Source organism: Sciurus carolinensis, chromosome 8 (assembly GCF_902686445.1).
Source record: "Sciurus carolinensis chromosome 8, mSciCar1.2, whole genome shotgun sequence".
NCBI classification, from domain to species: Eukaryota; Metazoa; Chordata; class Mammalia; order Rodentia; family Sciuridae; genus Sciurus; species Sciurus carolinensis.
This window is the reverse complement of record NC_062220.1, coordinates 65,900,231-65,916,491: the sequence shown is the minus strand read 5'-3', so window position 1 is coordinate 65,916,491 and position 16,261 is coordinate 65,900,231. Positions and strand designations below refer to the sequence as shown.

At 37.2% G+C, this 16,261-nt stretch overlaps 1 protein-coding gene across 3 annotated transcripts in view; it reads left to right on the top strand.

Moving 5' to 3' along the window:
* Positions 1 to 16,261, top strand: part of LOC124990998 (uncharacterized) — a 60,802-nt gene that overhangs the window by 4,075 nt on the left and 40,466 nt on the right. The window contains exon 2 of one of the 3 annotated variants that reach the window (XM_047561615.1): positions 14,539 to 15,182. The exons of the other annotated variants lie outside the window; for them this stretch is intronic. The gene's annotated coding sequence lies outside the window, so the exon portion shown is untranslated. Of the gene's footprint in view, positions 1 to 14,538; positions 15,183 to 16,261 lie in introns of those variants that run through there. 3 annotated transcript variants of the gene reach the window in all.

The following is a 16,261-nucleotide window of genomic DNA, read 5'->3' as shown; positions in this document are numbered from 1 at the left end:
CAGCATGTTATCATAACTTTGTACCTTTGCCCCCCTTTCTGGAGTGCTTCTTCCCACTTTTGGGTAACACAACGTTAGCCTTTTTCCTTATATTTTGAAACTCTTCCAAATAAATCTCTTCTCCCAAATCCTTTGGGCTGATTGATGATTCTTCAGCCCAGCAACCGACGTTTATGTGGCATTTGAGTGTACATGTTTCTTCAGAGATTGTTAAGATTAAACACTTTCCTTATAGACAGTATAGTCTAAGCTAAAATAATTGACTTTCAAACGTTTTCAAGAGCTCTTTTGAGCACTATTGTTTGAGTAAGAGGAAAAGATTACTCAAGGGAGAGTAAGACAGGGGGCAGCTGATGGGCCAGAGATAATTCTGCAAAAAGGCAGGAAGAAGAAATAAAACTGCTGAGTATTTTTGGATATCCGTGTTTCTCAAATCTAGAGAATGGTTTCCCCTACAAACTTCAACAGTATTAAACACCAGCAATTAAATAGGTTTATGAAACTATGATGTGTTTGAGGTTTAACAGGGTATATGGCACTGCTTACTCAGATATTAGAGGACCTAATTTGCTGTTACCTCAAGTTTAGTTTGTGTCACTTGTTTATGTCACTGTATGGGCCTCCTGTAGCTACTATTTTTTGTATCATGAAATTGGCATTTCAATAACAGGACTTATTAACATTGTATATTATACGAAGTCCTGAAATGAAACTCCTTTGGTAATGTTTAAGTATTGTTTACTCATTGTCTGCCCTTAGACCTTTTTGGTATATTTTTTAATAGTCATGAGTATTACTTTACCATTTACATAATTGCTGAAACTTAGGTTCAACATAAGAAAACATTCTAACTTAACATGTTACTGGGTTTTGTTTTATATAAAATTTTCACCTGTGGCCCACTCCCACCCCTGACATTTTAGTGACCTTCTGTATATATAGAAGAATGAAAAGATTAATATATGAAAGTGGTTCAAACTGAAATAAGTCTCTGTACATTAAAAATTGTGGTTAAACACACAGCCTGACTGGTTGGTTTAACTTTTTTTCGTAGCAGGGCTTGCTCAACCACTGAGCCACATCCCCAGTTCTTTTTTTTATATTTTATTTAGAGACCAGGTCTCCCTAAGTTATTTAGGGCCTCAACAAGTTGCTGAGACTGGCTTTGAACTTGGATCCTCCTGCCTCAGCCTCCCAAGTCGGCACTGGCTTTTAACTTGAAAAATGGATTCAGTGTTACAATGTTAACATTAATTTTCAAGTCCATATTTACAAATAGTGCTCTAAAAATACAAAACATTGTATTTTGTGGGTTGTGGATACCTTGAATCAACCTGTTTTTTTGTTTTTGTTTTTTTTCCTTCTTTAAAGAGATAATAAATTTACTCCTGGCTAGGTACAGAAGTTATTCCAGCTACTTGGGAGACTAAAGCAGAAGGATCACAAGTTAGAAGACAAGTGTGAACGACTTAAATTCTGTCTCAGAGTAAAATAAAAGGGCTGAGGATATAGCCCAGTGTAAAGCACTTGCTTAGTAATACCAAGGCAAGTGTCTAAAAAACATTCTGAAAAGTTTTCTGCTGTCAACTAATGTGATCCATGATCCCCTCTATGTTTAATTCAAATTTGGATCATCTTTTATTATGGTTTTTCATCTGGAAATGAGAGGAACTGATAGTGTATTGTAACTACCCACGTGTTGGAAAAGCTTACAGACCCCTTCTGGGTGGTTTTTAGGTAAACTGAATTCTGACTAGAGTTTAATGTCTCTAAATAGCATGTATTAAAAATAAATATAGTAAAAAGGGATTCTTTCATATTCACTGTAAACTTTGAATATACAGTGAAAAACAAGTTATAAAATCTATTGGAGGTCCTTTATTTGCTTGGAGAAGAGAATGAATGTTAAATCAGAATTTGTAAATGTACCAAGTTTGGCAACTGTTCCTTATTTAGAGCTTGGGATTGTGTTTTGATGATGATGTTTTCTAGGAAAAATATGGCATTTATGTATACATACATAAGCATTGGAGTATGCAGAGTTTATTTCTGCATTTATATTTCTTAATGTTAAAAATTGAGTTTTAGAGGGTTTTTTTTTCCCCCTTTAGTGTAAGTACAAAATCGTCTGAGGTATAGGATACATCTTCAACAAACAACTATCTTTTATATATAACAGTTTTTATATAATAACTAAATTGGTTGTTATAATAAATGTTATAATAACCTAACTTGTTATATGACCTAGAAACTATTCCTAGAGATTATATCACTTTAGTTCCCCTTCTCCTCAAAAGAGACCCTCCCACTATCATTATTAGGAATTGAACCCATCTATGCTGCATCGTTGAGTTGCATTCCTTCCCCTTTTATTTTGTGACAGGGTCTTATAGAGTTGCCCAGACTGGCCTCAAACTTCTGATCCTCCTGCCTCAGCCTCCCAAGTTGCTGGGACTACAATGCCTCTGTGCCTAGCTCAAAAGAGGTTATTTTTAAAGTGCCCCTCCTAAAGTATTGATTGATATTTTTTTTTCCCCTGAACCATTGCTTTGTTCCTAGGACAGGTTAGAACTTTGTTTCTAATTTTGGTCAAATAATCCTTATTTGACCATATTTAAAACACACAACCTAAGTCCTAGCCTTTATATTTTTAGTTAGGTCAATAAGGTTATTAATTATTTGGTAATTAGAACTTTTAACCCTTTATATCTAAATGTTTTATTGCTATTTTCTCCCATCCTTTATTCCACCTATTTAAACTTAGCTCAATTTTCACGCTACTTTCATTTCCTTATATATAGATTGGTGTGTTGCTGATAGTTATCCAACAAAGGAAAGATCACTGGTTAGTAAGTGAGGTATAGTAATTAGAAGTAAGGCCTTAGAATAAATAAGTTTTTATTTTTTTAGCAAATCATGCCATACTAGATTATTGTTGATAACTAGTTTAGTGAGTGGAAAGAATTATTGGGAAGTCTTAATTTTAGGCCAGATCAGAAATTCTTAATTCCTAGTGCAACTCCTTCCACCATCACTACCAAATGTTTTCTGAGTACCCAGAACCATTTCATGCTCTCATATGTATTTTATGGTAATTAAGTGATTTTCTTACCTAAAGTGGCAGACCAGTCATTTCAATACCTCTTCTTTACCTCACCAAAGTTCATTGTTTTTGTCCTAGAGTATATCATCTGAACAAAGACCTAACTTTTTCTTTTGTGTGTGTGTGTGTGTGTGTTGGTTTCTGGGAATTGACACCAGGTCTTAATGCGTACAGGGCAAGCACTAAACTTGCTAAGCAAATGCTAAACCCTTAGCCCAAAGACTTAATTTGGAGGTGCAGGATGGAACAGGGAAGAACGTTTTAAAACTTATTTACCTTCAACTGGGGCAGAACTGACTCTTAAAGCCCTTATGGTAGTAGAATAAAGGAAGTGTGTAACACACTGTAAAAATGCCCATGCTTGTTGCCTGCGTATAGAGAGAAAAACTGGTTTTCAAGGAGAGTAACAGATTTGTAAAGGTGTCTGTAGAGATGAAAGTCAAAAGTAATAGATGTGATCTAAATAGTAGACAAATCTATCAAGAAAGCCAACATCTTTAGTTCACATTTTACATCAAGGAAAGGGAACATTTAGGTTTTGTTTGTTTTGGTACTGGGGATTGAACCCAGAGGTGCTTTACCACTAAGCCACACATCCCCAACACTTTTTATGTTTTTATTTTAGATAGGGTCTCTCTAAATTGCTGAGGCTATCCCCAAACTTGTATTCCTCCTGCCTCAGCCTTCCTAGTGGCTAAAATTACAGGCAGGCACCATGGTGCCCAGCCCATTTAGTTTTTTAAATAGCTAAATTATATGCTGTGTACATACATCCTTACCTTAGTCTGATTAGCTGTAGTAAGGATAAAAATAAAAATTTTTGTTCATGACTATCCCAAGCAGTACCTTTTACTTTTAGATTGTCTATAATGCTTCAAATAGCATTTTAAGCTACTTACAACTAATCTATATGATTCTGAGTAGAAATCTGAAGTTTACCCTTTTATTTTAGAGATTATTTTTGTTTTTTAGTTTGTTTTTAAACCTACATTTTCAGTTATTTGCCTACCCTAGGTTTTCTTAGAAAGTAAAATATAGTGTAAATCAATTCTGAAAATAGTGAAAACTACAATTTAACTCTCAAGCCAGATTGTTTCTACTGCTGTCACGAATGACTTCATTCTTGAGGGACAAATTAACATGATTGGTGAATACACAGAGCATAGTTTAGCAATATGTCAAACTCTGAATTGGGGGACATTCTGATTTATTGAACATTTGAATTCTTATATGCTAGGTCAGAACTTAGCGACTAATCTTCTAGTAGAAACTGATGAACCTCTTCTTTTTGCATTTAAAATAAGTGAATTCTTTTTATAGCCTATTTGTACCTTTCCATCACACACGACTACCTATTATGCCCATACCTGGCTCCTGTTGTATTTCTGGTAAGCCTAATGTTGAGATTAAAACTCTAGGCTAGGGATGTAGCTTAGTAGTTGAGTGCTTGCCTAGCATACAGAGGGCCCAGGATCAGTCCCTAGTACCACACACAAAAAGAGAGAAAACCTGTTCCTCAAGTTAGTCTTATCTCTAGTACTTAAAATTTTCAAGAAGTAGGACTGTGCTAAGGTGACAGCTCATTTCTAAGAAAAATGTACTTTGGATTAGAAAGAAACATCAGTTCTTTTATTCTATAATAGAAATATGAAAAAGCAGCAGAACTGTTAATCTCAGGTTTGTATGATGGCAATGGTATGGAAATCTAGGCATCTTTCACATGTTCCCATTTATGCCCAGTTGGAATGGCAAGTGTGGGGGGGCGGGGATATGAGGACATAGCAAAAGAAAGAAAATGTTTTTCCTGTGCCGGGGATCAAACTTGGGGCCTTGCAAATGCTAGGATAGTGCTCTACCACCTAACTACATATCCATCACCCAACATTGAATTTTAGATGGAAAACCAGTTATGCTGTCATTGACTTTTACTTCTGTTTCTTTTTTAAAATATACAGAAATCTGTACCTGGCTAGTATTTTATTTTGAAACAAGGTCTTGCTAATAAGTTGCTTAGGGCTTCACTAAGTTGCTGAGGCTGTCCTTGAATTTGTGATCCTCTTACCCTCAGCCTCCTAAGCCACTGGAATTACAGGTGTGTGCCACCACACCTGGCTTCAGCATGATCTTAGAGTAAGCACCCAATTTTTAGTCCCCATTCTTTCCTAGTCACCCCTTTTTTGCACCCCTTACTTTACAGACTTCCTCAAGATTATGCAGTTTCTGCTAGTTAACAGTGTATACTCATTTGCAAATACACATACACCAAAGTGCTCCTAATTTGTTGTCCTTAACCTGGAGGCAAGAATGAATTTTGACTCTAACACAAGTCATAGGAATCCCTCAGCCACTGAAAAGGTGACTGGAAGTTAATAAAGACAAAATGAGAGGGAAATCTAGGCTTTCTTAAGCCCTTCTCATATTAAGTTACAAAGTGAACTGACCGTAAGTTGTACTTCTGCAGCACATGTGTTAATACATAGCTTTATATTCACATAGGCTAATGAAATTAAAAACAAAGTAGAAAGCATATTGAAGAAGATTTAAGAGTGAGGTTTTATGCCATGGAAATCGTGATTTTAAGACCTTAATAGCTGTGATAGAGATATAGTTCTTTCTGTGTTTAAACAACCAAATGCCAAATTGAACTAGTTGTCATCTGCCAAATTGGATTATGTTTCAAGGATAAGGACTAAGTTTAATCAGAGGCCTCAGTCAAAATGGGAGACAAGTATTTTTTAAGATTAGATTCTTAAAATGAAGGATTAAGTTGTCTCTCTGGGTGCTCAGTAAAATAAATCATTTGTGGAAGAGAAGCAGCTACTTGGTTTTCTTTGAATAATCTTAAGATGATGTGCCTTTCTTTTCCCTATCAGTCCATGTCATAACATGTTCCTAAATAAATAAACTAATAGGACTTAGTTATGCCTTCCATTTCTAAAACAGTGAAACAAATCAGGTGTTCATGGAATAAATTTTACATTGTTAATGAATCGAGAGTTTCTCCTTGCCATACCTTTTTTTGGGGGGTTGTACTGGGGATTAAATTTAGGGGCACTTGGACTAGAGCTACTAGCATCCCCATCCTTATTTTGTATTTTATTTAGAGACAGAGTCTCACTGAGTTGCTTAGCACCTCACTTTTGCTGAAGCAGGCTTTGAACTCTTGATCCTCCTGCCTAAGTCTCCCTAGGCAGCTGAGATTACAGTAGTGTGCCACTGCACCCAGCCCTTGCCATGCATTTTTTAATGAAATAACTATAAATCTGATAATTTAAGGCTGCTATGGGGACAACCAAGTTAAGTACCCAACCAGCACTTAATAAATTACCATGACTATACATGTATAGATGAAGTTGAGCTTTGTTGACCCTTTTTCCTATTAAGGACTAGAACAGGAATGTGCCAACTACAGCAAGCACAGCCTGTGTTTTTATAGCCTGGAAATTAAGAATATTTGAAGGATTGTTAGAAGGGGGAAGGAGAGGGAGACTTTGGGCTGCAAAGACAAAGATATTTCCTTTGTGGCCCTAAACAGGAAAAAGTTGTGTATTTAGGACAAGTGCAATTAAAAGAATTATTCTGAAAAGACTTATAAAGATAAATCATGCTGGACTGGGGTTGCTCAGTGGTAGAGCACTTGCCTAGCGTGTTCAATCCTCAGCATGACACATGAATAAAATATTGTGTCCTCTACAAATTAAAAAAAAAAAAAAAAAAAGCTAAATCATACTCGGATGGCAACTAGTAAGCCAAAGACTACTAATCATCAAAGTCTGTCAGTACACAGAGAAGAGGAAAGCCAGCTTAGCCAGGAGTAAGAATACAAATGTTCAGAACTAGTTAATTAACTAGGCAAAAAATAACATGCACATGTTCCAGCTGGTAGGTGCTCTAATATGCCATCCTTGAAATAAACTTAGTTCTGGGGTGTAGCTTGGTGGTAGAGTGCTTGCTTGAGTAAAAACTGTAGTATATTTGACCTTAATACAGGGCTTTACACCCATATCTTCGTAATATACAGGTAAAAATGTAATTAAAATATAGCATCACAGCAACTAGGATATAGCAACACATCAACTTTAATTTAGTACATATCTAGTAGGAGTCTTATGTAAACTCTTAAGTTTTTTAAAAAAAATTTTGTTTTTAGTTACACATACACATTTATGTGAACTCTTACCTAGTACTAGTTCTAGGTGGTGGTAGGTGTAGCAACAATCTCTGAAGTACCACATGGTCAATGTCATTTTAAAGAAAAACACAATTTAATGGGTTAAGTAAATTGTGGAACAGGCCTATCTTGTATTCATCAGGAACGCTTAACCTTCAAAGATGGTACTACAGATTTAAAGTTTTAATGCAATATAATCATTACTATGAATACTTTGTTACTTGGCAAACTGCTAATAAAGTTAATTAGGCCATAATAGGCATGGTTAAGGTTTTCTTGTAAGATGATGGACTCTTCAGTGAGGTATAACCATTTTATAAAACAATTGTCAAAGCTATGTTGGATTTTAAAATTGGTCCAGTGTGTGTACACATCCTAGCCCTTATTTGATTCTTATGCCAAAATTTTAAATGCAAGCTGGGTGTGGTGGTGCAAACCTATAATTCCAGCAGTTTGGGAGGCTAAGGCAGGACTGCAAGTTCCAGGCCAGCCTGGGCAACTTAGCTAGGCCCTGTCTTAAGGAAAATAAGGGCCAGGGATGGAGCTCTGAGGTAGAGTACTACTAGGTTCAATCCCCAGTACTGCAAAACTAAAGTAAGTAAATAAATATTTTAAATATAGGCTGTGTATTTGTAACTACGTTCTCCAAAAGGAAATTTGCTTCTGAGTAATGAGTATGATTTATTTTACTGATTTTACAGGAGAGACTGAGGCATATGTTTAAATTATAGAAATACCTCCTTTTCGGGTTGGGGATATAACTCAGTTGGTAGAGTGCTTGCCTCGCAAGTACAAGGCCCTGGGTTCAATCCCCAGCACCACAAAAAAAAAAAAAAGAAAAAAGAAATACCTCCTTTTCCTACAAGTGTCTTGGCAGTTGTCTTCTAAGCTGCCTGCTTGTCAAGTCTATGGGAGAAAGAGAATGATTTAAAAAAAGATGATTTGGAATCCTTTGTTTTATTGTATTATGAAAAAGGAAAGGAACACAGCTGAATGATGTGTTCATCACCATCTTTTTTTTCTTTTTTTTTTTTTTGCAGTACCAGGGATTTGAACACAGGGCCTCCTGTATGCTAGGCAGGCACTCTACCACTGAGCCACATCCCCAACCCCTAATATCTACTTTCTTAATTTTTTAGCATATATAGTCATTTCTCTTCAGCTACACAGTCCTTCCTAAAAATTTCCTCCCTTTAAGTCTGATGCAGAACAACTTAGCGATTGAGAGGGCAGTATAAAAATTTAGGAAGGAGGGATAAAAATAGGAAAGACAGAATGAATTGGACATAACTTTCCTATGTTCATGTATGAATACATGACCAGTGTAACTCCACATCATGTACAAACAAAAGAATGGGAAGTTATACTGTATGATGTATATGTTAAAATACACTCTCTACTGCCACATACATCTAAGAAGAACAAATTTTAAAAATGCACATCACAAGGATGAAAAAAATAGCAAGAATATTTTTATATATACTTAGTAAATAGCAACTCTGATCATATTCTCTGTTCTACCCACGTAGCACTGATTTGCAAGGCCTCACTGGGTACAAAACTGATAGGGTGTCATAGAAAGGCACAAACCTATATGAAGTGGAATATCAGTCTCAAATCTTTAAGGAGTATTGGTTTAGTCAACCAATTTTAATAGATATTTAGCAAGCTGTGACTGTAATACAGGGTCTTTTCTTATATCTTGATTTCAGCCTGCCTGAACCTGCAAACTTCTATTTGCTAACTTGCACTTTCCCTCAACCTCCAAGGCCTAGTCAACTTATCAATGTACTAAAGAATAGTAAATTTTAATCGTCAATAGGTGGAGAATTTAAAGTGGTTTAATAAACTTGAAATACATTATTTTAGAGCCTCAATGTCCTAATAACAGAGTATTTGTGAAGTAGGTTTTTCTGTAGGAAGAGCACAATTTCCACCTGGCACATTCAGCTGTGTTCCTTTCCTTTTTCATAATACAATAAAACAAAGGATTCCAAAGCAAATTTGTACTTTTGCACAAACTGTTCACTCTGAGGGTTATTGTGCCTCCATAGATAACTTCCAGCTAATTCTGCAAAACTTAAGTTACAGAATAACTTGGAATCAACCAGAGAAATGGATCCAAGCAAGCCTGATGTTACTTCAAAAAAAAGTGACTTGACTTCTTGTGATGATACTGGGAATTGACCCCTAGGCCTCATGCATGCTAGGCAAGTACTCTACCACTGAGCTACATCCCAGACTTTTTTACTTTGAGTCAAGGTCTGACTACGTTGCCCAGGATGACCTCAAACTTGTGATCCCTGGCCTCAGCCTCTGGAATAATTAGGATTACAGGTATGTGCCACCATACCCAGCTGCCAGTGGTTCTTAAATGTTGGTCCTTGGTCAGCTTGCATCAGAATTACTGATTAAAAGTGCATGTTTTTTGTTTTAACAAAACTTAGTAAATCAAGATGAAATCAGGCCTGTATTTTGAAAAGATAACTAAATGTTTCACTTTTGAAATTGAAACTGCAGTGAAGAGGTTGTCTCCACTTCAAATAAAGAGGAGAAATGATACTGTAATATTAGGCTTCTTATTTATAGAACATTTTATGAAGCAGGTTGGTCAGTATTTTAACATACCCTTCAGGAATGCAGATAATATAGTGCAGGTTCAGGCAGAGCTAGAATCAAGATATAAGAAAAGAACCCTGTATTGCAGTTACAGCTTGTTAAATCTCTATTAAATTGAGAGCTATGTATTCCCAGTGCAATCCTACCAAGAGAGGGAAAAAGAACAGCAGCACTATTTTGAGCTACTGCGTAGAGAATTACATCACAACTGAGATTTAATAGTCCCTCTCGTTTGTCCCTATTCCTGTTGAACAGGAAAACTACATAAAGGTAACTTAATATTTTTAAAAATAGAAAATATTAAGATACCACCTCCAAATATTAATTGTAATCACAAAAATTCTATCAAAAAAGATACTTCTGCATAGTGAAGTCCAATGTAAACTGACACTGCTTTAAAAAAAAAAAAAAAAAAGGTTTAGGACAGATGTAGCTGAGTGGTAGAGCACTTGCCATGAAGGAGGCCCTGGGTTTGGTCCTATCGCTGCAAAAAAATAAACACAAAGTAAATGTTTAGGGGTTGGGGTGTATCAGTGGTGAAGATTGTGCCTACTCTGGGCAAGGCCCTGGGTTCGATCTTTAGTGCCCCCCAAAAAACATGTTTAAATAAATTTCATGAGTATCTTGTGAATCCGGCCATAACTGGAAAGTAATTTTAAGAAAAAATGGAAGTAGGAGGAATTCAGAATCAAATTCTGAATTTGATTCACAAATCAGATTCTTCGTGCCTAAGAAATGCATCTTTATAACACAACGAATGGATTAAGACAGTGATCAGAATTTTTGCTTTTCTAATGTTTTCATAAAACCAAATAATTTGCCTTTATGAACCCCAAACGTGATTACCAACAGAAGGATATTCGTTCTTCCTGACAAGACAATAACGTTGATTCCAGATTCCAAAAAAAATAAGCTTTGACCTTAAGAGTTATTTCCAGAGATGCTTCCCACTTCCCCCAAATAACGTTGGAATTCTTTAGTTTTGGGTCATGGACCTTTTGACAACCCTTCTCCGAACATTTTCACTGTATTACACAATGTGCGCACAAATTCTGTCTACGGACTTCTGTTAGGGATCCCTTGCAAGATTTTAAGAGAGAAGGCTAACAAGAAATGAGGCTTGTAAGTTATTCTGCACCCTCTTAAGATCCAGGGTTTGTTACATAATTCCATCTTCTAATGTTATTTTAGTTTACAGCTGGAATGACTCCTTCCTTCATTTGACCTTGAAGAAATTAGCATAAAGTGAGGGATTTTTCTTTTGTAGGATATAGTAAGGAAGAATTTTCAGCCCTCTTTAAAGTCTGATGTGAGCTTCAGAAACCCGTTTTTGACTTTTTGTGGAAGTAGCCGTTTTACTGTACATGGTCTAACTGTAGTATCTAACTATGGGCACACCTAAGAGCTCTGGCCGGGCCTAACCACTTTGCTCAGGGGAAACCTCTTAAGTTGATCGTGCTATCTATCTAGGTGGCATGGTATTCCCCACCCCCCCTCCCCGCGGAGCCCTTACGGAAGGGCGAGTTGTGGGTGGTTATGCTGCTGAGGCAAGCACGTGGCTTGACAGTGGGGCCCAAGCGAGTGGAGCAGCCCCAGTCGCTCGCACAGACAGGGCGTAGCCCCAGCTGCTCAGTCATAAGGGGTGCCGCCCAGAGCAGGCTGGCCGCACCGGAAGCCGGGTCCCAGGAGAGCGCCATGTAAACCGCAATTCTGGGCTCCAGAGGCCAGAAGATCCTAGGGCTTAACCCGCAGGCCGCCAGGAGTAAACTGTAATCTGATCCTGTCCTTGGGGTCGGAGGAAAGGAAAGCCGACCAGGCATTTCAGCTTTGCTTTGCGGCAGGAGCTCCCCCAGCACCAGCGTTATCTTGGAGAAATGCCAGAAACGCACTTCCGCCTTACGAGCTTGCCTTCTTGTGCAGGGCGAGCTTCCTTCAGGCCCACTTCCGTTCACGAACTCAGGGCTTTAACGGTATTCAGGTTCTTTCCTAATTCTCTTTCTTCGTTTAACTCTTTCTGCACCCGGTACCCTCCAGAAAAAAGATAGTGTCACCTCCAACATTCCTTGACTTTGAAGTAGTTCATTCACTCTTTGATACCCTGCCTCAGCCACTATCTTCCGAACCTTGTGGTGGCCAGTCTGTCCACTGTCTATTGCTGAAAGGAAGTTAATAGCAGAGCAAGGTGGCCCACGCCTGTAATCCCAGCAGCGCACTAGACTGAGGCAGGAGGATCCAAAGTTTGGGGCCTGCCTCAGCAATATAGCAAGGCCCTAAACAATTTAGACCATCTCAATTGGGGGGGAAAAAAAAAAAGATGGGGGAGGGGCAGGGGTTGGACTTGTATCTCAAAGGTAAAGTACCGCTGGTTTCAATCCCCAGTACACTCCCCCGTTTGCACAAAAAGTGACTTTTCATACTACTCAGCTAGGAGAGGCAGAAGCAATAATGACCCTGCTATCGGACTGACCAAAATACTTGGAATTCCAACTCTTCACTTCTTTGAAACTGCTCAACTTCTCTAAGCCTCATTCTTCATTTGTTAGATTAGTTTGAGGGATCAAATGAGAATGCATGCAGAGCCTTTAGAACAGTATATTCCAGTATCTGGAAAAAAAAAAAATCGTTAAATAAAATAAGGGGTCTGGGGTTATGGGATATAGCTTAGTGGTAGAGCTTAAATTTAATATGCAGGATGCCTGGATTCAATCCGTAGCATCACAAAGAAAGAAAAGTAAGGAAAAACTACAGCGATTTGTCCAGGATCTCATTGTTTAAGCCCTTCTTCAATGTATTACTTAACAAAAAGTGCTTTTGATTCACCGTGTCCATGGAAGAGGGCATCACTGTGGTCTTCTCCCAGTGGTAATTCAGGAGCAGGTGTTTGTATACATTTCTTAAGTGTGTTTGGCACTTCCTAGCCTTTTAGACTCCCAGTCCCCTTTTATTCAACCTAACTTACCCTTTTTCCAGGGTTTTTTACTGAATGAATATCATCTAAGGGTGATGGAGAAGCCAAAGTTTGGTAACATAATCCTGTTTGTCTGTTTTTTTTTTTTCCCCACGAGGAAAATGGATGAAGATGATGTGCATCCCCTTCCCACCTGCATTTTAGGCTTTTGCCTGACAGTAAGCCATAATGTTTCCTAGCTCTTACTATGCTGCAGTCACTCTCTCCCCCTTTGAATTTGTTTTTCATTGCTTCCTGAACATCAAACTGAGTTTGGAGAGCTGCCAGCCAAGCAGCTTACAGATCAGGGGGCTCTCTTTAAAAAAAAAAAAAAAAAACAAGCTGGACAAGGAGGATCCTTAGAGGCCTGCTCAGAAATTTAGCAAGGCCCCACGCAACTTAGTGAGATTCTGTCTTAAAATACAAAAAAGGACTGGGGATGTAGCTCAGAGATAAAGTGCCTCTGGGTTCATTCTCCATCACGGCTCCCCCCCGCCCCCCAAGTGAGAGAAATCCTAGGTTTTATTTTTTAAGTTCTGTTAATTATCTGTGATAATTCATAGGGAAGTGATAAAGAGTAAAACATACAGAAGGTTATTATCTCCCACAAGAAAGAAAAGACTACAAATTTGTGATTCCATGATCCATGAGTCTTGAAATATTGAGGAATAATAGAACTTTTCCCTTCCCACTATTGTTAATTTTGTTTTCAGTTGCTTTCTACAAATCCCTGCAGAACTCCAACTATCAATAACCACAATTCAAGGGGTTAGGGTTGTGGCTTAATGGTAGAGCATTTGCCTAGCACATGTGAGGCACTGGGTTCAATCCTCAGCACCACCACATATAAATAAATAAAATAAAGGCATTGTATCCATCTACAACCAAAAATATTTTTTAAATAAAAATAAAAAATAACCAAAATTCACATTGTGAAGTAAAATTATTGGATCCCCACACCAGTTGAAGAGCTGGAGTTTCCTTGTACTTTTAACTCATCTTTTTGAGGTTAAATGGAAAAGCTAATGAAGTTTAGACATAATTTAATATAATCTGATGATAGAGATTAGAAGAGCATTTAGGTTTGAGGCTGCACTGATTGGGAAAGGCGTATGGAGTAAAGTTACATATTTCTATGTAATGTAAAAATTCATCTATACAAGATTTATATACTTGAAGTTATATACATCCCAGTAAAACTGTAAAAGAAAAATGAAATGAGGGCTGGAGTTCTGTGGCTCAGTGGTAGAGCACTTCCCTGGCATTTGAGGGGCCATGGGTTCAATCCCCAGCCCTGAACAAGAAAAGAAAAAATATTTAATGATGTAGAAAGATGGATACCATGCATGGTTTGAAGAAATAATACATACAAGGTAATCTCATTGTTATAAGAAAAAATTGTATGTACAACAAAGTAATTTCCTCTGGCTGGGTGTTGTGGTGCACACCTGTAATCCCTGCAGCTCAGGAGGATGACAAGTTCAAGGCCAGCATCAGCAACTTAGCAAAGCCCTAAGCAACTTGGTGAGACTGTCTCAAAAAGGGCTGGGAATGTAACTTGGTGGTAAAATATCCCTGGGTTAAATCCTCAGTACCAAAAATATAAATAAATAATTTCCTCTGGAAATTGAGAACTGTTGGAATAATGAAGATTTTGTCATTTTCTGTTGAGGTGGGGTGTCTTTCTTGTTTTCCCAGACTGACCTCTACCTCACAATCCTCTCCAACTTCCGCCTCCCAGCAACTGACATTACAAACATGCCACTAGACCCTACTGATAAAGAAGAGTTTTATTACTTCTTTTTATTTGTTTTTAATACATTCTGCAGCAATGATGTTATTACTTTGTAATAATGGAAACAATAAAAATTGTTTTATAAATCTTTGTTAAAAATAAATGGGTGTTCTAGGAGGCGGTGGGGATGGGAAAGAGGATAGAATGAGACAGACATTATTACCCTATATACATGTATGATTACACTACTGATGTGACTCAGCATCATGTACAGCCAGAGGAATGAGAAGTTATGCTCCATTTGTGTACAGTGTGTCAAAATGCATTATACTGTGTCATGTATGACCAATTAGAACAAAGATTTTTTTAAAAAGGGAAAGGTATTCTGTTAACCGTCAATTTTCACAGAGGAAAACAATGTCAGTTTGTTAAATAAATAAATAGAAACATTTAGAAAATGGTCTTACCTCTAAAAAGATGTTGTCTTTGGAATTTGAGTTTGAGGATAAGATCTTTTCTTGTTCCTTTCCATTTTCTCTTGCATTTGAATCTGTTTATTTCTCTTTTAAAAGAATGCATGTTTTACTTTGCTAAAATAAATTTTATAAGATAAAACAAAATGTCTCAGTGGTATATTTAAAATTTATTTTCATCCTGGTTACCCTACCCTTTCCAGATCAAAGAAAACACCTAGGTGAAGGACAGTTTGAAAAGCAGTTACTATCAGGCAAATTATGAATTGCTCAATATAAAGCATAAGGTTTTGTTTTTCTTTTCCTTTTTTTTTTTTTTAACTGAGATAGAAATGTAGCTTCTCAGTTTGCATAAACTACTTTATACTCTTGGGGGAGGGCCTTTTGGTTCAAATCCATTGTTGATTGTATTTCTTGCACCATTATGGGAACTGCATTATCAAAACATTTATTACATTTTGTATATTCAGCGCCCTCTAGTGCATTGTTTTTGAATTACAAAAGCATAGCTTATCTTTGCTAAGCTGGAAGGGAAAAAATGTAAACTTCATTCCACCTTTCCACTGTGATTTGTTTTTCTACTTTTCCTTATAGTCAAAGAGACATACCCCTGCCTACACCTACTTGTTTTTTCTTAGCCAAGAGATGCACTAGGCTGCAATTTTTCTCATCTGTAAAATGAGCCTGATATAATCCTAAGTACCAGAGTTCCTCTGAAGACTAAGTGAGCTAATGCATGTAATGTGGATGCCTGGCACATAGTAGGGGCTCAATAAATGCAAACTTTTTCTTGGGGGTTGCTGAGAATGGAAACCAGAGTCCTGGTTATGCTAGACAAGTGCTCTAACCCCAACCCCTGACTTTTTTCGAATATAAATAGATCCAGTCAATTCTACCCATGATTGAAGCCAAATAAACTCATCTTGGCTCCAGTATCCTAATCATAATCTAATGGGGAATGTAAGGAACATTAAAGAGTACCAGAAAGTAAAGAATAAAAGCCTAGATATAGTGCTAATCTAGTCCCATCTTACTGACTCAATTCATGCCAATTCTGAAGTCAGGGATCATGTTAAATTTCCATCTATTCTTCCCAGTGCATATAATTGTGCACTCTCAATATTTTAATATTCAAGATCTAAGAAGATAAATGGTAAAAAATAAGCATAAAATTTGAATATTTTAATTCTACTTTGTTTTAGCCCAGAGGATT